This window comes from Leucopleurus acutus (genome assembly GCF_964270905.1).
Source record: "Leucopleurus acutus genome assembly, chromosome: 3".
Lineage (NCBI taxonomy): Eukaryota > Metazoa > Chordata > Mammalia > Artiodactyla > Delphinidae > Leucopleurus > Leucopleurus acutus.
Window position 1 is genome coordinate 46694414 of NC_139145.1, and position 22622 is coordinate 46717035.

At 43.2% G+C, this 22622-nt stretch overlaps 1 protein-coding gene and 1 pseudogene across 5 annotated transcripts in view; both read right to left on the reverse strand.

Annotated features, from left to right (window-relative positions):
- Positions 1-22622, reverse strand: part of GRIA1 (glutamate ionotropic receptor AMPA type subunit 1) — a gene marked incomplete at both ends in the record, with an annotated part of 309718 nt that overhangs the window by 159735 nt on the left and 127361 nt on the right. The gene's annotated exons all lie outside the window — the stretch shown is intronic.
- On the reverse strand, positions 14333-15259 carry LOC309959223 (N6-Methyl-AMP deaminase-like; annotated as a pseudogene). Its single transcript has one exon. The product of its transcript is annotated as a N6-Methyl-AMP deaminase-like (transcript).

The window sequence follows — 22622 nt, forward strand, 5'->3', positions numbered from 1 at the left end:
CAGCGGGACCTGTCATGTGAAATTAAAATCAGTTGTCTCCCTGGTCTCAGGGGAGCAGGAGAAGGCAAGCCGTAAGGTCTCCTCATTTTTATCACCTCTCTATGATGTCGGTCATCACAAGCGTTTCCCACCTGCCTTCTTCTCACTTCTTTAATGTCGACGCAGTTTAATGTGTTTTCAGTCTTCTCACCTCTCTGCCTGTCAACTGGGCTCTGAGCTTCTAAGGCCCCATGTCAGTACATGGCGTGTGTAAGAGGCATCTGAGGATGCTTGTGGGAGCAGAAAATGTGGGTACAACACGGACCTCAGGAGGGCTGCCCCTTCCAGCTTTCCCCAAAGCCAGGAGGGAGGGTGAGGGAGGTGAAGGGAAGGAAGGAACGGCATCTTTGACCCCATCAGAGCTCAGGTCTACAGAGCAAAGGCACAGAGGTCAGAGGAAGCCATCCAGGGTGCACAGGCAAGTGAGTTCCCACACTTGGGGTCGAATGCACAGACCCACCCCTGTCTGCCTCTCTGCAGAAATTTGACAAGTGTCTTCCTGTCTCTGGCCCTTGTGGTCCTCACTGGTAAAACAGAAGATTTGGCTCTAGTTCCCTGTGGTTCCAACATCCCCTGATGATTCTCACAGCAGGGTGATGAACAGGAGACGGAGCAAAGCTGGGCTGTGGACCAGACAGGACTTTGTCTGAGAAGCTGACTCTGATAATGGCTTTTGTGCATTCACTGCTGGATCTGAATGTACCTCAAAGTGTGTACCGTCCGATGTAGAACCTTACTGCATGAAGAAGAAGTGAGAAAACAAACCTCAATAATTTGGTCCATTGTATGGACAAGAACACCAAAACACAAAACCAAAAAAGCAAAACTGTGATTCAGCAGTAGGCAAAGGTGCTGGCTCTGCAAGGGTCTGGGGAGAGGGAAAATGCAAACAGGGTGAAGGCAAATGCAGAGGAATATGTAGGTGCATTTAGTTAATTCTGGAAGTTGTCTGAATATCCAGCAGTGGCTGGTTAGCCTCAGATGTTGCCCAGGTGAGCTAGATAATGTTCAGTGCATTAGGAATCATAACGAGAGTAAAAGCTATCATTCATTGAGTATTTGGTAAACACTTGCATTACTAAACATTTGTCTTAATTAATTTCTTTATTCCCCACAAAAAAGATACTAGTACCTCCTGTTACAGATGAAGATACCAAGGTTCAAGGTCACACAGACGTGGCAGATCTGGAAGTCAAAATCAGGTCATTCTGAACTTCAACTCCGTGCTTGTAGCCATTCTGTCTTCAGAAAAGCAAACATAGACATACCGACTTCCTCTTTTTACTGACTACCCCATGATGAAGGGAATTTCATTGTGGCCCTTTTCCACTCATTTCACTCCTTCAAGATCCCACTTAAACACCACTGCTTCTGGGAGAACCCCAGTCAAAATCAATCCATCCCTCTCTGAGCTCCCGGAGCCCGTAGCTTGTACTTCCATTAGCGCGCTTAGCACTTTCTGTTTCGTGTTGGAGTTAATTGTGTCTGATCCTCCCTCCACTCTACACCCAGAGCAAGTTGTTTAGACTTTCATTATGGCACTTAGCGTCTAGCATTAACGCTAGCCAAGCCTGGATTTGTCTCCTGACTTTTTTTTTTTCACATCTTTATTGGAGTATAATTGCTTTACAATGATGTGTTGGTTTCTGCTTTATAACAAAGTGAATCAGTTATACATATACATATGTTCCCATATCTCTTCCCTCTTGCGTCTCCCTCCCTCCCACCCTCCCCATCCCACCCCTCCAGGCGGTCACAAAGCACCGAGCTGATCTCCCTGTGCTATGCGGCTGCTTCCCACTAGCTAGCTACCTTACGTTTGGTAGTGTATATATGTCCATGCCTCTCTCTCGCTTTGTCACAGCTCCCCCTCCCCCCTCCCCATATCCTCAAGTCCATTCTCTAGTAGGTCTGTGTCTTTATTCCCGTCTTACCCCTAGGTTCTTCATGACATTTTTTTTCCCTTAAATTCCATATATATGTGTTAGCATACGGTATTTGTCTTTCTCTTTCTGACTTACTTCACTCTGTATGACAGACTCTAGGTCCATCCACCTCACTACAAATAGCTCAATTTCGTTTCTTTTTATGGCTGAGTCATATTCCATTGTATATATGTGCCACATCTTCTTTATCCATTCATCTGTTGATGGACACTTAGGTTGCTTCCATGTCCTGGCTATTGTAAATAGAGCTGCAATGAACATTGTGATACATGACTCTTGTTGAATTATGGTTTTCTCAGGGTATATGCCCAGTAGTGGGATTGCTGGGTCATATAGTAGTTCTATTTGTAGTTTTTTAAGGAACCTCCGTACTGTTCTCCATAGTGGCTGTACCAATTCACATTCCCACCAGCAGTGCAAGAGTGTTCCCTTTTCTCTACACCCTCTCCAGCATTTATTCTTTCTAGATTTTTTTTTTTTTTTTTTTTTTTTGCGTTATGCAGGCCTCTCACTGTTGTGGCCTCTCCTGTTGCGGAGCACAGGCTCTGGACGCACAGGCTCAGCGGCCATGGCTCACGGGCCCAGCCGCTCCGCGGCATGTGGGATCTTCCCGGACCGGGGCACAAACCCGCGTCCCCTGCATCGGCAGGCGGACTCTCAACCACTGCGCCACCAGGGAAGCCCTCTTTCTAGATTTTTTGATGATGGCCATTCTGACTGGTGTGAGATGATGTCTCATTGTAGTTTTGATTTGCATTTCTCTAATGATTAGTGATGTTGAGCATTCTTTCATGTGTTTGTTGGCAGTCTGTATATCTTCTTTGGAGAAATGTCTATTTAGGTCTTCTGCCCATTTTTGGATTGGGTTGTTTGTTTTTTTGTTATTGAGCTCTATGAGCGGCTTATAAATTTTGGAGATTAATCCTTTGTCAGTTGCTTCATTTGCAAATATTTTCTCCCATTCTGAGGGTTGCCTTTTGGTCTTGTTTATGGTTTCCTTGCTGTGCAAAAGCTTTGAAGTTTCATTAGGTCCCATTTGTTTAATTTTGTTTTATTTCCCTTTCTCTAGGAGGTGGGTCGAAAAGGACCTTGCTGTGATTTATGTCATGGAGTGTGCTGCCTGTGTTTCCCTCTGAGAGTTTGATAGTGTCTGGCCTTTGTCTCCTGTCTTACACAATGAGTACAGGAGCCGTGTCTTAGGAACACTTCTGTGTGCCTGGCACTTAATAGAGCTTCGGAAACTGATGCTCTCTCAGTGAGGCTGGTCCACGCAGCTGGTTTCTTCATTCTGTCCAATCTGTGGACCGTGACCCCTCCCCAGCTCTCGTGTGCTTTCCCTTGTGCCCTTGGCTAGGGTCGCTGAGCAATGCCAGGCAGAGGTCAGGGGCTCCTGCGTGGAGTGTCTTCTCTGAGAAGGTGGGCGATTGCTTTTTCTCACGCCACTCTTGTTCCTCTGGCCCTCTCTCCTCCAGTGGAGACCTGTCCACGTAAGTACCATCAGAGTTCCCTTTAGGGAAGGGATTGCTTCTTCTGTTCTCTTACTCTGGAGTTAGTGATTTCCTTCTTCCTGAGGAAGAAAGGCTCCGATCCCTGTGAAAAAATCTTTAGAGATCATTTTTCAAAGGAGGGCGGCTTCAAGGGCCACCTGGGACACTTAGGTCCATGCACTTATATTCACTCCCGGCTGGACATCTAGATGGCTAAGAGCACAGGGTTTGACGATGGACAGACTGGATTCAGTTCTCCACTCCCATCTCTTGGGCAAGTTAATTAGTACCTCTGAAACCTTTGCTTCCTCATCTGTATTATAGAAAGAATAACAATGCCCACCCAGTGGGGCTGCTCTGAGAGTTAAATGCATTGAAATTGTGTTCCTAGCACAGTTCCTGGCTACCACTGTGTCTGTTGCTACAGTTGCTATTGTCGCATTGTTGTTGGTGTTTTGTAAACAGCATCATCTGGTTGCTAAGAGAGATAAGAGCAACATGCAGCTGAAAATTTGACCCCTGCCGTTAGTAGGAGATGCAAAATCTCCTACTCACATGTAGCATCTAGTTGGGAGCCTAAGAATAGCTGTAGTTAAGTTTCTGCTTAAAAATAACTTGCATGTTTTTAGGCTTTCAGAATCGAAGGTGCTTTAAAGAGCATCTTTATCAATTGTGCCATTTTACAGAAAACAGAAGCTCAGAGAGGAGAAATGACATTTCCAGGGTCAATCAGCCATAAAACAGTCATACTGGGGCTCAAACTCAAGCCTTCTGACGCCAGTCCAGTGTATTTCCCACTGAGTATCCCTTGAACTACTGCCCTTTTCTTAGATTTAGCCATTGTGTACCCCTTCAGCATTCCCACCAGTTCCTATGATAACCTGGGCACCATCTGAAGATGCTGTTTTGCCCAGTATTGAGAAGATGACAGTAACACATCTTGCTACACAGACATTCCTGAGATGAGTCTATTTCTTTATGCAGATGAGCTTCCACTCCATTCTAACTGTCCCTTAGCATCACTCCTACAAAAGCTAATTCTGCTGAAACTAATGTGCTAATGTATATATTAGTCCCGAGGGTTAAGGGACTAGTCCTTGCGTTCAAATGCCGTGATTGAACTCAAATGCTGATGAGAATTGCACTGGCATTCTGGGCGGAGCTCCAGGAGTACAAAACATAGGGAAAATTGGCTAGATTCGTCTTTCTCCACATTAAGGGAGCACGGTCAAGGCCTAGCGTAGCCGGTAGAGATGAGAAGAAGTGAGGCATTGGGTGTAAACCACCCAAGCTGCAACTCTGGGGAAGAGACCTCAGCCCCGACCCATCAGGTAGCACTTGCTCTTGGAACCCACTGGACACACACTCTACTGTAAACGTGTGCCTAAATATACCTTGCCCTATACCACCTCCAGACTTTTCTTCACACTGCTCCTTCTGCTTTCTTCTATTATTTAAGAGTATATAGGACTTTGTATCATTTAAACAGTATTTTTATATCCACCATTTTGCTGAATCATCATATGAGGCCACTGAGGCCAGGACTTAGCACTGCTATTTCACAGATAAGAAACTGGAGATCAGAGGCGTGAAAGGACTTGCCCAGGGCCATAATACTCATCTCTGCAGTCAGATCTCCTTCATTCTCCAGTCTCCAGGGTCAGTGGCTTTCCATATGTCAGGGTCAGTAGAGCCACCAGACTGATACTGGACTTGGGCACCAGGTCCCCTACCTGGGTTTGAATCCTGGCACTTGGCACTTTCTTGGTGGTCTGTTACTCTGGTAATCTCTGCCTTAGTTTCTTCATATGCGGAATGGGAATAATCCTAGTCTCAATCTCAAAAGACTGACAGCAATAAATTGGTTATTATGTGCAGAGTGCTTAGCAGTGCCTGGCACAAAAGACCTGCTCAGTATATGTTGCTATAGAAACTAAGCCGTGTCCTGTCTGAATTCCCTCCCTGCCAAGGCTCATCTGAAATGCCGTGAAGTGTGATTCTGACTTTTCGTAAATAGATGCAATTTCTGCCTCTTTTAGACCCTGCAATCATTTGTACTTTGCTCATAGCACACAGTATGTTCTGCTGTGCACTGGAGAGAACTGTAAGCTTGTTTTTCTCATCCTACTCTCCCCTCGCCTGTGAGCGCTGTGGTTCAGAGAGAGAGAGAGCTCCCATATAAGTACATCCCCTGTAGCCCCTGGTGTGATGCTTGATGCCAAAGAGGAAGAAGTTGGCAAATGCTGGTTACACTGAATTCAGTCAAACCTAGAATTCCAGTTCCCTTGAAGACCTAGGATGTTAGGGCTGGAAAGGCTCCTTAGAGATTAGCCAATCCTGCACTAATGCCAGATCACTGGGTTGCTGAGAGGGGAAAGATACTTGTCCTAAATCACATAACATATTAGTGGCAGAAGTAGGTATAGAAACCAGAGTTTGTTACTGCCCGCAGCCCTGGGCTCCACCCAAAGCACTGGGCTGTGTCTCTCTCCATGGAATGGAGGAGAAAATAGCCATGTACTTGAATTAGAGAGGGATGGACAAGTGACAGCACACAGCTAAGCTTCTGGAGCAGAACTGCTCAAAGAGGAGGGATGTATTAGGGGTATGTATTCAGAAGCCTACTGGGGGTGAAGGATGTGAATAAACTGCACAGGCAATAAGGCAGTTTCTCTGAACTGACTTGGTATTTCTCTGCTGCACGAATGTTATCAGGAGCCCTGCAAAGGAGAACCTTCAGAGTTCAGTGTACTCAACGTTAAGTTTTAAATGGTTCTCTTCCTCTTTTAGGACATGTAATCTTAACTGGAGACTCTACACCTTGGCCTCCAGGGCACCTTCTTTGTGTTGGGATTTGTACATAGACGATGCTCAGATACAAAGATACACAGTCCCTGTACATCGAGGTCATTTCTTACAGTTCTCCAGGTGATTATCTAACCTGGTAGGGATGAGAAAGTTAAAGTCCTTCTCAGCCTGTGCCCCAGAGCCTCTTCTCCACAGACTACTGTCATGTTTTTTTCCCCTTGTTGAGGTTTCAGATAATGTTTAAAATGTAAAATGAATCAGAATTCTGCCCTGGTCAGCAGGAAAGTGTTTTGATTCCTGGTACTGTCAAATCTTGTCTTCCAAAGTGAGATGAGGTAAGTAAGTCTTACGGTGATAAGTGATAAGCTCCCCCATCATCTCTGATGTACATGCTGGGGGAGGTGGGGAGGAGGACCAGTGAGAAGCTGGTTCCTGATGGCTGTGGGTGGAGGTTTAGGGGAGCTCTATAAGCAGGCATAGCCCTGGGGTGGGGGACTGCTGAGGTTTACACCCCACTGGTTCAGATGATGAAACGCAAGGCTGCCCATAACCACCAAGTGAGCCTCTGAAAATGAGGTGGCGTGTTGGTTTGCCAAGTCATGGTTAATGAGAGATGAGTGTTCACAACACAGGCTTCCTGGGGAGAAGTGTCCAGAGGGTAGACAGCTCTGACCTTGGGACTTTGGGGGAGGTCATCTTCTCCTTTTGATCTCTATGTCCAATGCATGAGCCACTTAAAAAATGGTTAATGTCAAGGATAAAATGTGTTTATAAAAGTTCAACGTGAAGCTAATACAGGGAGAATTGAAAAAGACTTTTTGCAAAGGAAATTCATCCAGCAGTCATTTCCCACTACGGGCTGACTTGATGGTACCCGTCAGATTCCTTCTGATTATTAGGACCAATTGTTCTTGTTGTGTTGCTGTTGTTGTCATTTCAGTGCATACAGTGGTTTAACAAATATACTGTGAAAATAATGTTTGATTACCCTTCAAAGAGCTCACCTACCACCCTCCTAATACCGTAAACCATGTGTGAAGAAAACTGGCACTGACTTATTACCATCTTTGCCTTAAAGAGCCGCCTCCCTCAATCCCAAACTGCTCCACAGATGAGCCATTAGGTGTGTTGAATGCATACTTTTTGGGTGGCATTTGTAAATTTAAGTTTCCCCCGGGCATGATAGAACCAACTTGACACATTACTTGTGGACAGTACCATTTTCTGTCATATTAACATCTTCCATGTTGATGGAAATAACAGAAGTAAAAATTGAAAAGTGAATTGGCCTACAAATTGTGAAGTTTAGTAGATTCATGAGATTGTTCTTTATTGTTGTTTGTTTTTCACAGTTACACTTAATCAGCATGTTCACTTTTTAAAGAAAACTTTAGGGACTTCCCTGGCGGTCCAGTGGTTAAGACTCTGCGCGTTCACTGCAGGCGGTGCAGGGTCAATCCCTGGTTGGGGAACTAAGATCCCGCATACTGCACAGTGTGGCCAAAAAATTAAAAAAAAAATTTAATTAAAAAAAAATAAAGAAAACTTTATTCCCTTTCTCCCTGAATGCTCCATCAGCTCATAACGTCCTGAGCTGTCACTGACTACCTCCTGGTAATATATAATAGGCCCCCACTGATAGCCATAGAGCTATAAGTTCCTTGAGGTCAGAGACAGTCTTCCATGAATTAGAAATCGCTCTGCAGGTCTGTCCCTCTTTGTGCTGAGTCCTAGAGGCAGTATTCTGCAGTGCAGGGTCAGCAAATGCATGACACATACACTCCCCTCTTCTGTACCCAAGGCAGACATCACTAATTGATCATGGCATTTTTTCCAGTTGAGCCCTCAGAGTCCTCATCATCAGCATTCCTGGAAGCCCGTACCAATTTGTCAGGATTGACAGGCTTGATAAAACCTGTTTTCCAGCCTAACCTTAATGGTTAAAGGCAAGGGCTTTGGAAATGGACTGACCTGAATTCAAATCCCAACACACCACTTACTCACAGGTTATGTGACCTGGAGTACAGTTGTCCAAGTGCCCTAAATCTCAGTTTTCTCCTCAAATGACCAATCCCTCTCATCCTTTGGAAGCCTAAATTTAGGCATTTCCTCCTCTGAGAAACCTCTTTTTGCATAAGACTGAGTGCAACTGCCTCACCTAGGCCTCTGAAGACACCCTGAACTTGCACTTCATCCTCCATCTCGCTGGAACAGTAATGGGCTCATTTCTTCTGATTTTCCCCATTGGTGTGTGAGCTCCCTGAGGGCAGTTAGCCTCTCACAGTTGTATTTTCAGAGCCTAGCATTTTCAGAGCCTCTCACAGTTGTATTTTCAGAGCCTGTTTACCTGGTACGGTAAACAGCTGAAAACAGGTAACACCACTAAAAATAAAAACACCACATAAAAATCACTTAAAACAGGGCTAGGGATATGATAAATGCTTTATAAGCATTAGTTGTTTTCATATGTATTGTTGTGTTCTATAACTTCGAGGCTCAGAGAAGAAAGCTTACCACAGAGCTAACTTTTAGACATGTATGGTTTAATTTTGGATTGCTGTCACTCTTTGGCTGCAAGGGTACCAAGGGTATCTATACTTTCTGAATTCCAGGAGTTGCATTCCTTGAAACAGGGCCATATTCTTCTTTCTCAGCTCTGTAAAACCTAACACGGGGCCATATACACAAGAGGTCTATTTGAGATGTTTCGGGCTACACCTATCATGTTTGCTAACCCTGGTGTCCCCCAGCCCAACCTTGCCTATACTAGTCCTTTAGGGAACTATACTAGGTACTCTTGCAGGTTACTGGAACCCTGTCATTCTCTTTCGAGTACCCATAACGAACATATGAGCCCAGGAGGTCTGTCCTGGGATAAGCACTTAACGGCAGTGGTTCTCAAACTTGAGCATGTAGCGTATCAGAATTCCCTGGAGAGCTTATTGAAATGCAGACTGCACTGCCCACCCCCAGAATTTCTGATTCAATAGGTCTGCGGTGGGGCTTGAAAATTTGCATTTCTAACATGTTCATGAATAATGCTCATGCTGCTGGTTCTGGACCATTCTTAAGGATCACTGACTAATGGAATAAAGGAGATAAATAAAGAATATCTTGCCTAGAGAAGAAACCTTAAGTTCTGTATATCAGCTTCCGGATTGGTGGTGATCTCCATCTGAATCCTGCAAGCTGTATTTGCAACTGATTCTCATTAATGTCAAGGAAATTTACACATAAGTATCAGCTGTAGGACCTTGCCGAAGGATGAAAAAGCAGAGGTTCTAAATTTTGCTGATGGAGTTTGCAATTCTCCCTCTTAGTTGACAACTCATGAAACGACTTGATACTTTAATATCTCACAGTTAATATCCTACTTTTGCAGGATACTTTATGTTTTTCCAGAGTGCTCTCATCCATGTTATCACATTTGGTTTTATAATAACTGTTTACAAGCAGAGAGGTAGGCAGGAATTAGCATCTCTTTGAATGACAAGGCAGAGTAAACCAGGATCCCGAATCCTCGACTCTTTGCCAGGCCTGTTTCTGTGACACTGCATAGTCTGTGGTGCAAGTGTAAGTTCTGCCTTTGAACTCCCTTCGTGTACCAAACCCTAATTTATTTCAGTTTGTTACAGACGTTTTGAGCTCGAAGATACCACAAGGAGATGTACTAATCAGAAGTTTCTTGGGCATTTGGAGATACAGATTCCATGGAGAACCTCAGGAAGGCTTTGGACTCTTTTCTAAAACAATACAGATGTATAAATATATGATACAGTTTACATATAGTTTCAGGTTGTACAAAGCCCTCTTAAAGTTGAGGGCCACCATGTTTCGTGACTGAGAGGCACCGTTCCCAGTGAATTAACTGTAGCCCTGTCATATCCATCCGCAAACCATAGAGAAAGAACAGAGGCCACATAGTCACTGTTTTGGTTGGTTGGCTGGTTGTTTATGTGATTTTAAACAGATGAGCAAACTGAGATTCAAGAACCTGAGTGATTATTTTTCAGGTACCACAGTCAAATAAAGGCAGAACTAGAGTGGAAACTAGGACTTCCAGAGGCAATGAGGTATTGTGGAAGAGGACAGGCTTTGGAATCAGGGAACCTTTCCATCTCAGCTTATACTGTTTACTGGCTGTTAAGACCTACTTAACCTCTCCAAGATTTCATTTCACCATTTTACAAATAGGAATCAGAAAATCAAATAATGTTTAAAAACTGTTTTCTGATAGGGTGCTTTTAGTCTAAGGATTAAATGAAAGAGAATATGTCAAGTGCTAACACATGTTGTGGCACCCAGTAATCATGAATTCCCATCTCCTAGGCTGTCTTCTCAGCTCGAGTTCAAGAGTAACAATTGGATAAATTTTCCTATCTCTCAGGACAGGTAGATAACTACCTCAGTTTGACCAGAGACTGTATACCCTCAGGTCCTCTGGATCATATAAACCTATATATGATGTCATTACTTATGACTCTGCTCAGGTGCCCTGACATTCCTCTACGTGCTTGCACCGTTGTCCCATGTAGAATCTCAAGGATATTTGTCCCCCATCTAAGCATGGGTGCAAAAATAGAAAAGTCTCACCAAAGGGGAAGAAAGCCCAGACTACCATAGTGTCTAGTTATTCCAACATTTTTCAGTGCTTATTTCAGCTCGTGCAAGATTCATTCTTCCCACTGCAAAAGAACCACATTATACTTCCTAACCTACAGCGGGTAATGATTTTCACCCTGATTTTTCATTCTGTATTTGCATCGAATTCACATTTAAAGTGCAGCAGAATTTATAGGTCACTTCACTGTATACATTTCCTTGTGTCTTATAATACATTAAAAAACAAGATCCTTGTTTTAGCTTATTACTAAACCCTAGAATGCCAGGAATGGAAGGACCTATAGAGGCTTTATCTAACTCCCTTATATGACAGGCAAGGAGTGGATGCTCTGGGGTGGGGGAATGTTGTCCTTAATCGCACAGTAAGGGTGTCAGCCGCAGAAACTACACTTGAACTTATGTTTCCTGACTCCAGATTCTGCATTCTCACCATTTTTTTCCTGGTTTCTTGACTCTCCATTGAGCATTCTCACCATGTTTTTCCTGACCTGCCAAAGATTTTAAGATGCTCAAAAGACCAAGCAGTTGTATAACATTTTCCTACTCTTAATTTCCTCCTACTCTCATTTTTTTCCTAAAAAAAGTTCGGTGGACAGTGGGATGAAAATACACATTCCTTTCTCCATTTCAAATAAATGACTGGTCCTGGTTCTGCCTGCTGCTATCATAAGTGTCCCATTATGCTCACTCTCACCCATACCTTCCATAGGATGTGGGTAGCAAATCATCTTACTCCCCAGTACCACGAGCTACGCCACTGCCTGATTACTTCTCCTGTCTCTCAGTAGACACAGAGCCCACCTTCTTGGACTTCTTGAAGTTCCTTTATAGAGGAGCTCTTTCCCCAGGGAAAATGCCCTAAATCACTACTTAGAAGACTCCTCAACGCTAAATGACTGGCATGATGGAATACGATAACCAAAGCATTCCAATGACTGAAGTACAAGGATGAATTTGGGGGTTCCTGATCTATCTCAAGACTCCATTCTCATTTTGTCTAATGACCTATAGGTACCACGGCCCCATCCCCATGGAATCTTGGGGAAAATGTGCGTTTTTAATGAGATATTTCCTTTCATTAAATAAGTTAACAGTAAAGAGAGAAAACAGTTTATACCAAACCGGATTTCTGACCATAGTCCTACCAAGCTATTAAAACCTGCCCCTGGCCTGAGTGAGGTCATGGCTGTGTGATATCTAAGTCTGCACAGAGAGACAGCTGCGTGAACTTTATGAGGTCATTATTCTGAAATTCCTCCATTATTAGCATTGTCAGGAAGTGGCATCTTTGAGAAAGCAGTAAACAAATTTATCTTGTAAGTAGCTGAATAATTTTACGTATTTTCAAGAGAAAAACCTCCTAATAGGTTCTATGCATGTCCCAACATTTGTAAAAAGAGCTTAATGTACACAGCTTCAGCTTGGCCAATGTGGTAGTGTTGCAGATGGTAAATATTTTCAGAGCAAGGTTCTATTTTTTATAATTTTTTGTATTCTGAATTTCCTGGAATGGAACCCGGTACATAGTAGACATATGGTAACTGGTTGTTGATTAATAATTGTGACCACTGGTGTATATGATAACTCCTGTAAGGTCTCCTAAGGTCGTAGGGTGTTTTATTTGTTTTTGTTTGTTTTGGTTCCCAGACAGCTTCATACTTGGTGAGACTGTAGTCTCCACTGGACCTTCCCGTCCTGTCAGCTGTCACTCCTCCCTCTGTCAGCAGTCAGTGCCTGCTCCTCCAATCTACCCTCACCTGCTGTTTTTCTTATCTGACATCTGTTGTTAACAAGCTCAATAACCAAGCCTGTTAAATCACTCACCTGACATTTATACAGTTTTACAATCAACATGCATTTCCCTGCAGGGTGTAAGAATAATGGTAATTCTTTCATCTGCATTTGTATACTAGAAGTTTTCCAAAATTTCAAGGTTGCTTAAAGTCTGAAAGCTGGTTAAATGAGGACGTACATAGGTTAAAATGCAAACTACCCCCACAGGTTATAATATGCTTAACTAGAAAGTTTGTACTCTTGATTCCATCTAGCAAACCCTGCATCCTAGCCTCGCAGATTCTAGTCCATCCCCTTCTGCTCTTGCCGAAGTGACACAATTAAGGCAAATTTCAAACCAAACAGGTCGTCTCTGGGAAAAAAACCAATACACAAGAAATCAAATAATCCTATGTTATCCCCCAGTTATTACTACATCCAACCTGCACATAAGCCCAGACTCTTTTGATAATCATAATAGGATGTGGGCATTTAAGTTGAAGGATCAGTTTGAAAAAAAAATCACAGTGGCCAAAAACATGGGGTGCATGTGAGGGTTTTGGGGGTGGGGGGAAGAGAGCGGTAGGTAGGTAGTGCTGCCAGCCATTTAGGGTGGTAGGAGCATCACAAGGACTTAAGGGGAAGAAGACAGGAGGGAGGGTAAACTCAAATAATAGATGTGAAGAGAAGGATAAGCAGTTTTAATGGGCCATGGAGACCTACTGTAGTATGAGATGAGATGAATGAACTACTCTGGCGTATACTTTAGTTGGCTACTTCTATAAGGTCTTATGAACTGAAAGTAGGTATTTCAATGAAGATCAATGGCAAGAGACCAATTAAGGGATCACCTATACCAGCACACCCGCTCTCCCTAATCCCAGTCACAAGGACCAAATCACATCTTTTCATATTTCTACTTGGGCAACCTTAGGAAAAGACTAGATGGCTAGACATAGAGCCCAAACGGGTATCATACTTCTAGACAAAAAGATGTCTAATGACACACCACCACTCTTCTCCAGAAAGAATAAGAGACAGCAGCCCACATTCCCAGGGAATCATTTCCTGGGAACAAAATGGCAGCCACTGTACAGAGCTTCGCCTATATGTTTAGTGGAAAAGACACACACATTGGATTCAGGCACATACACTGCACTCTTCATTTTGACATTTAGCTCTTAAAAACAGGAATGGAGCATGGTTTCACCAGCTCTCTCATTTTCTGAGCATTCTATACCTTGGTTCAGAGGAAAGTATCTCTTAGCATGAAATATCTATAGCCTTTTTTGCCGATGCCATGAATTGTCTTTATACCCTAGGGCAGGATGTTTCTCCATATCTCTGTACTTCTCCTCAGAAGTGCACTTCTGCATAAAATGCCTTACTCTCCCAACTTTGCCTAATAATAATACTGGAAGACAAGTAGCAGCAGTAGCAGCAGCAGTGGCTCTGACAAACATTTGAATACTTACAAAGAACAGAGCACTCAGCTGAGTTCCTAATGTACTACTTCATTTTGATTTCCCAACAGTCTAATTTTTGTCCTCTCAGTGGTATAGCTGAGAAAATTGGGGCTCAGAGAGAATAACTTTGCTGGGTTCACATAGTCCAAACGTCCAGACAGGAGTCTTAATGACCACATTGCCCCCCAGTCCAACTTTAGAACATTTTTTTCTAAATGATATATATATTTTTAGAACAGTACTTTTCTCCATATGGATTTTAACCTTGGGGGTGGGGGAAGAAGGAACAGAGGGTTGTCTGCAGGACCTGAAGCCTTACCCAGTGGTATCTGATGGTGTCTCACAAAGTCCACCAGATCCAGGGATCCTCCCTCAGGGGATCTGAGAAATGTCTCATGCCCGGTTCTATCAGGATGCAGATCCAGAGGTACTTAGGTTTCTTTATTTTATTTAATTTTATTTATTTATTTATTTTTGCTCTGGAATCTCTATAAGATGTAATGGCAACTTCAGATTTGCTTTCTCAGCTTCTAAAAGAGGTTCTAAGAAGTCTTGTCCTATGGTAGGGTCTCCACCAAGGTCTAGTCCAAGAACTGCATCCTCAGTAGAAAGGAAGAACTCTTCAGCAAGTTTAACAGTCTCCTTAGCTACTGAAGGGCCACCTCTTCTGTTGATTGCTATCAAATACCTAACGTCAGTGTCTGCATTTTCTTTTTCAGACTGTTTTATACTCTCAAGTACAGATTCCACATAAGTCTTTTTAGTCATTCCTTATAGCATTTTCTCTTCTGGGTATGCTCCTTAGTTTCAGGCACTTGACACCATCATCTGTGAATTCTTTAATAACATCTTTTGTAGCCATGAAAATATCTTCAGGGCTAGTAGTAAACTGATGAATAATTTGAAACATCTGGAAGCATTCTTCTAAAGTTCTTTTCTTTCTCTTGTTAATCATAGTCATCTCATCATGGGTTTTAAGACCTGGCTTCTTGGCTCTTAATTTCTTCACGGCTTTGGAACTAATGGATCCATTCAAGTGGACATGAAGTTACATTTTAGGTCATTCCAAGTAAAAGGTTGTCTTCTAGCGCCGTTGTTCTTCTTCTGATTCCATCATAATTTAGCAGAATGGGTCTCTCTTCAAACACTTCCATTCTTGGTATACACAATACAGTGTATTTCAGTCAGTAGGTTTTGTGGTCTTGAATCCTTCAGATTGCTTGTGCTCATCTTGATAAGATTAAGTGTTTATGCAGCTCTGGGCTCAGCTTCACCACCATGGTAGACTTCCGCCTTGAGTCTCTCCTGGTCTTGGCCCTTGCAGCCCTGAGCATAGGGCAGGGGCAGTACTGAGCACCAGTGACAGTCGCGCCCTCAGCAAGAGTTGCCTGTCTGCGAGCAGGTACATGTAGGACCCCTCCGCCATGTTGACATTTCCGGGATCACGTTGTACACCGCTCATCCCCTGAGGCCCTTACATCCACACATGCGCAGCGTAGCACTGAGTAAGCATCTTACCCAACTTTTCAGCAGTTCTTTGTCTTGGAGCTTCAGTTAATGCCCCCAAATGTACTACTTCCTTTGAATTCTGCTGTATATTAGTTGGATCCATATACGGCACTTTCTACCTAAAATTAATTTATTCCATAAATATTTATGAAATGACACACTGTACGTCGGGCACTGTACTGGACCTGGAAGGATAAAATATTATGCTGGAAGAACTTGAAGACTAGTAGGTGGGAAACACAAATGATAAGAATGTGGGGTGAGAAGTATTATGATGAGGCGTCATGGAGAAGGGGATAACTAACCCAACTGTGTAGTGTTTGAGAAGCCTTCCAGGAAGAAGTGTCACCGAATCTGGGATTTACACAACAAATAGGATTGTGGCAGGTGAAGAATGGAAATGTATTTCGGACCCAGGTCAGCAGCACATGTAGACCTGGAGAGGCTGAGTGGTGTTACTTGCAGTGCTCCCTCCGTCCCTGCCCCCACCCTCTAATACTGCAAACTCTTGTAGTACCAACATGCCTCTCACCCATAGATGATCTTGAAATAATCGGATGAACACATTTGGCATAGTTGATACCAGAGTCAAACAGACCTGAGTTTCAATCCTGGCTCCACCAGTTCCTGACTTTGTGACTGTGGTCAAGGACATAGCATCTCTAAACCTCAGTTGCTACATCTGCAAATGGAGACTAGTAGTAGTGCCATCACCTTAAGGATGTTACAAGTATGAAAATGACCTAATAATATATAAAGGGACATAGCACAGCACCTAGACAAAGCAAATCCCCAAGATGGTGGCTTTCATTGATAGTGGTAGTTGTTACCAGGTCCACTAGCCTAGGACCTCTCCATGAAAAGGAATCTGACTTATTTTTGTTTGTGTTCTTCATTGCGCCTTGAGCTGCATAGACTTGATGACAGATACTTAGTCAGTACCTGCTGATGGATTTGTTGATGTGCATTTTCCATTAATTCGTTAAACAAATATTTATTGAGTACTTACTACGTGCCAGGCACTGTTTCACATGCTGTGGATACAGCCGCAAACAAGGCACCCTCCTGGAGCTTTCATCCTAGAATTCTGACCAGCACTTTTATACAATTGATGGTTGCTTATACTTTAGAATCAGGTTTGGAAAGTATCATCCAAAGCATGAGAATTACCTAAATTGTTAGTGATAATAACTGTAAATCCACTTGATGTTTCTGGAGAACCTGATTCCTTATCTTAAGTCCTCTTCAGTGGTTCAGTATTTTTCTACCTGCCACTAGGTCCTGCCTGAATCTAAAACGATGATTTCCACTTCACTCCACAATCTACATCACAGGGTCCCTCTCATAGTCCTTATCAGCAACAGACCAATTTGTTAATTTGCTTCTCTTTGTTTTTACTGCATTCTGCTGGTACCCGAGAGGCTCTCTGTTTCCATTAGAAAGAGGAGTGGATTATCAATCAAGCAATTTAAGTTTTGCCGCTATCAATTTGGATAAATTTTTCATTTACTCCTTCAGTGAATATTAAAGGAGCACTTCATAGAGACACGGCATGGCCTGGTTGAGCGTTCAGGCTTTGGGGTCAGAATGCCTGGGTTAGAAACTCGCTCTGCTACTTTCTAGCCATGTAATAGTGGGTGGGTGACTTGACCACTCATACCCTCCTCCTAGGATAGTTGTAAGTATTAAATGAGTTAATACATGTAAAAATCTTAGAACAGTGTCTCTGAAACTTGCAAGTTCTCAGTAAATGTTAGACACTATTATTACTTTCTTGTTAATATCTGTTGTAACTATCAGATGCCAGGCACTGTATATGGCAGTGAAGAAATAGTGGGGGTGGGGTGGGGTGGAAGGGACATGGTGTGTGTCCCTAGAGATCTTGCTTTCTGATAGGTGAGGAGACATTAAACAACTAAATACATAATTACAAATTTGATGAGTGCCAGGAAGGTGGTCTAACTAGTACCATTTGAGTTGAGACTTAAAGAATAAATAGAAGGTCAAGTGGTGAAGCAGAGGTGTGTGCCTATGTGTGAAAGCCTGTGTAGGAAGAAGGAAAAGCATGTGTAAAGGCCCCGAGGCAGGGACTGAAGGGTATGTGTGGTTACGGTGTGGAGACTGAGGTGGAGATGTGGCTGACACAGAGGGCAGGGTCCAAGCCATGCAGTGCTGGGTGATGCCTGTGGAGCTTGGAAGTTTTCCTGAAGGCAAGGGAAAGCCGTTGATGGCACATGGCTTCCTTTCTAGCACACAGATTTCTCAAAACTAAAGTGAGAGCACTGTATTAAAAAGCTTCTTAAGCCTCTTTGACACTGAAGAATAGGAGATTCTATAGTGACTACCAAAAATAGAGGCAGTTTCTGGGAAAAGTAGAAAGAAAATAAAGAAGTAAGGAGGACGTGAAGGAGGAAGAAGGGGAGATAAGAAAGGAGGAAAGAAGCAAATGACTAAAACTTCAGTGGAGACATGAAGTCTGGAAAGGAACTGTTGAATATTCAGTACAGATACAGACTCAGTACATATTACATCTACGGGTGTGTAGGTGTGTTTGACTTATGCACGTATTTGTACGTTCACTGATTTGGCAGGAAAGCAAACCGGGGGAGTCTTTCCATGGAAGACAAATAAAGACTAATGGGCTGGAAAAGTTGGAGAGGGGGGAAAATGCTGTGTCAATCATTCCGGGTAAATGCATGATTGCTGGATATAATGATGCTTCTGGAACAGCTCCTGCTGGAAAGCTGGTGCTCAGGAATTGAAATGCTGGCTGCGTCATGGTTCAGTGGCTCCTTTCAGGAGCTGCACAGTGGAAGTCAAACAGAACTGCGTTAGAAAAGGAGTGGTTGAGAAAGGACTCTCTGGAACCGAAAGTTTTATTGGAAAATGGAAAAGAAAAAGGAGTTTAGTCCAAAAGAAGGACTGACTCCAAGAATTCTAATTTGTTCCAGACTTCAGGAGCCCAAAGGCGCTTGAACACTTCTTGCCTTGATGTTTAGATGTGGCGGTGAAAAGAGGCACGCAAAGCAGTGAAAATCGAAAAGTGTTCTCTGGGCCCAGATTTTTCATTTCCAGCTGAGTAGGGTCGACATTTAAGGATTTTTGAAGGGGAAACGCACACCAGTTCGACTCTGCAAATGCTTTATAAAGCTAATACCACCTCTGGCTCTCAGTACTTGCTGTTGATTTGGGCATGTGTGGTTGGGTATCTTTCGACTCTTGTAGCAAATGCTAGGAAAAATACTGATTTAAGTTACCCCAGTGCAATGGGAAGTAAAAGGAGCCCCTTCTGGTTGATGAAAAGTCTTCTCTGATAAGGAAATATCCACTAGCAGTGTGTCATATTCTCTTAACTACTTCCTGGTTTGCCAGTGCTTCAATTAGCATATGCCTGATTTGGGTTAATCGCGGCAGCTGCCACTTAATGGGCATTTACAATAGGTTTTAGGTACTGAGCACACATTATCTCACTGAATCTTCACAATACTTTATTAAGACAGATTCTTACATTCCCATTTACACACAAGGAAACAGAGGCTCAGAGAGGTTAAGGAATGTTGCTGGGATTGATACGCGGATCTGATGCCAAGCCCATACTCCCTCTGAGCCCGTATTTTCTTATCCGTAAAGTGGGGGTGGTTAATAATAGGATCTTTAAATTCTCGTGTTCCCAAATCTCCCTGAGTGAGACTGCAGATTCATCAAGTTCACTGGTATTTCTGTTTTTCTCACCATGGAGCCCTCTCTCCCCATCCATTCTCGGTGTTCCAGTGCATTCAAAGACTTACTCCTATCAGACCTTGTTCTGGGATCACTCATCCCCACTAAGGGGATGGTAGATAACAGGAATCAACATTTAGCAATAATTCTTTACTTTTCTGCTGCTGGCAGTCAAGGGCTTATACTCTCCCATCTCAGACCACCCAACGTCATTGGGAGGCAGGCAAGGTGAGCATTCTCTCAGGTTGCAAATGAGAAACTAGGGCTCCTACAGGGAAAGTGAGTCAGCCAAAGCCACATAGTGAGTTAAAAGCAGCATCAGGACTACAAGCTCACATCTCCGAAGTCCTGGACTGTCACCTTTTCCAGCAAAGGTGAGTTCCAAGCTCAGGGGCCAGGCAGGAAGCATAAATGAACAAATGGACAGGTGAGAGAGCACTTTTCCCCCTGCCAGTGGTCACTTAGCTTTAGCCAGAATTCATCAAATGAGGAGCAGGTCCAGATCTTTTTTATTCTTTTTTTAAGAAAAACTTTACAGAGAATCTGGATTTTAATGTGCCATGCCATGATTTTGTAAAAGCTGCCTCAAATTTTATTTCAAATCTTTGTGAGAGCCAGCCATCACACATCTGTAAGCTAGAGCAGCTACTGGGCACTTTTCTACTTTTGTCTCACACTGAAGAAATGAGAGTTTGCATATGGATGCAGAGGGATCTAGCTGACAGCCCTTTCAGCCACAGGAATGCCTATTCCATGGGAGAGCCAAACCTCAATCAAGAAAACCTCAGAGAACAGTGAAGATTTGGGGTCCCAAACAAAGGAGGGTCAGACAGAGACACTCCAGATCCCAGGAGCTGAGAAGATTGTACCTGCAGTGTGATAGTCACCCAGCTCTCCAGAGAAAAAGAACAAGCAGCATCTGCCAGTTTTCATGATGTAAATATTCCCACCACAGCCAACAGCTGCTGACAGTTTAACAACCAGTTTGCAAAATTCGTGAATATTTAACAATTGGCTCCAGATATTTAATAGTTGGTACACCAGAGTCCAGGGGTTCCAAATGGTTGCATGTCATAATCACCAGTGAGCTTTTTAAAAAATTCAGCTTCCCAGGCCTTGCCAGATCTACTAAATCAGACTCTCTATGGGTGGATCCTAGGAAGTTGTGTTTTCAAAGAGCTTTCTGAAAGGAGCAGCAAGATTTGGAAATCCCCAATGTAATCCCCACATCCATCTAGGAGAGAAGTAGTCTTGTGAAGACAGCCTGTTTAGAACATTCAATGCAAGAGTACAGTACAGAGATAAGAAACCCAGGGCTCTGAGAGAGAAAAGATAGGCATGTTAAATATTGTTAAGTAATTAAAATAATAAAACAAATTTAATTATAAATAGCAGTTTTTGAGACCAGTCACTGTTCTAGGTACTTTACATGCATTATTTTTTTAATCTTCACCCTACGAGATAAGTATAACTATTATTTCTATTTTATATATGGGAAAAGTACAACACAGAGAAATTAAATAACATGACTGAAGTCACATTGTTAGTATACAGGAGAGCTGGGATTGGAATCCAGGCAGCCTGGTTCTGGAAACTACACTCTCAACCAAAATTAGGGAAAGTACCTTCTTCCTGAAAGTAGAGATTATTTTGCATAGAGTAGCTGTACTCAGAAATTTTTAATCAAATTAGACTGAGCAAAAGACAAGAGTTCATCCCCCCCCCCCCCCCCCGGTACGTGGGCCTCCCACTGTTGTGGCCTCTCCCGCTGCAGAGCACAGGCTCCGGACGCGCAGGCCCTGTGGCCATGGCCCACGGGCCCAGACGCTCCACAGCATGTGGGATCCTCCCAGATCGGGGCACGAACCCGTGTCCCCTGTATCGGCAGGCGGACTCTCAACCACTGCGCCACCAGGGAAGCCCAGGAGTTCATTTTTTAAAAAGATCACACCCTTCTGTATTTCCCAGGGTATCTGGAAATCTTTGTAAGCTATTATTCCATTTTAGTGACCCTTTGACAAAGTCTATTCTGAAGCCACTAGTCCTTGAGCAGATATATTTCCTGATTACTGAACAGAAAGAGTTGACTCTTCTATCTCATTTTTTGTGTGGTTTTGTTTTCACTCTACTTGGCACCCTAATAGCATTAACACTCCTTATACTGACTCTGGAAGTGCACTCCACACCCTGTGGGAGCTATACACCATCTGTTTCTAAGTCATCCTGCCTTCAGTCTTCCATTTAACACTGTCCTGGTCTCACATCATGACTGAGGCTAGAAACCAGCTTTTAGTGCAGATGTTCTGCTGCACAAGACAGTCTGGCAGTCTATCCTCACAGGGCAAGCCTGGGACCATTAAACATTCCAGATCCTACAGGCGCATGGAGAGGAGAATGACAACAACCCTGTAAAACCTTTAGGCTCTTTCCCAACAAAATGATAAAAAACCTAACCTTTATTTACCAAGTATATAAAGCCAAATTTAGAAGAAATAAACCCAGGAAGGTCAAATAGTGCCTGTTGGAATGTTTATCTTTTGTTTTGTTTTAGAAAGAATTTAAGGCAAGAGTCTCAATCCCAAATGCCAACAGGACTGGACTGATGTAAATGAGCAGTGACCAGCTGGACACTGTGGTGACTGGGAAAATGCATGCCTCATCTAAAGGGGGAAACCACTGCCTAGGGTCAGCCTGTTGTGGACAGGTCTGTGAATTTTTTAAGAGAAGGCACAGGACTTTCACTTGTGTTAATGAGAAACTATATAATTTGGACCAATGAGGACAAACAGAAAAACTGGACAAAGTACTTAAAATCTGCTTGAAGATGTAAAGAGCTAGCAAGAGAGTGAAGAACTGCAGAGCCAGGATCTGGGGCTGGAGGAAAGTCAGTGAGTAAGCCATGTGCTTGCCCTGGAGACATTCACCAATTCCGCTGGAAGCAGCTAAACTCCAGAGGAGTCAGGAATAAGAAGGTGGGGATTGGAGTTCAGGACCAAAAAGTGGTGGCAGTGGAATGAGGCTGTTAAACAATGATCACTTTGAGTTGAAACCCAGAAGAACTGCCCAATAGGAGCGAGAATGAACCTGGAAATAGGTGCTTGTAGGGACTGCAGTTCAGATTCAAATCATCCCAATCTCTGAAATTTTATTAAAATGAAAGTGGATTGCTATCAGTCAGGCAAACATATATTCATTAGGGAAAAAGATAACATAACCCTATGTCTCAAATTATTTCTACAAAAAATTCTGCA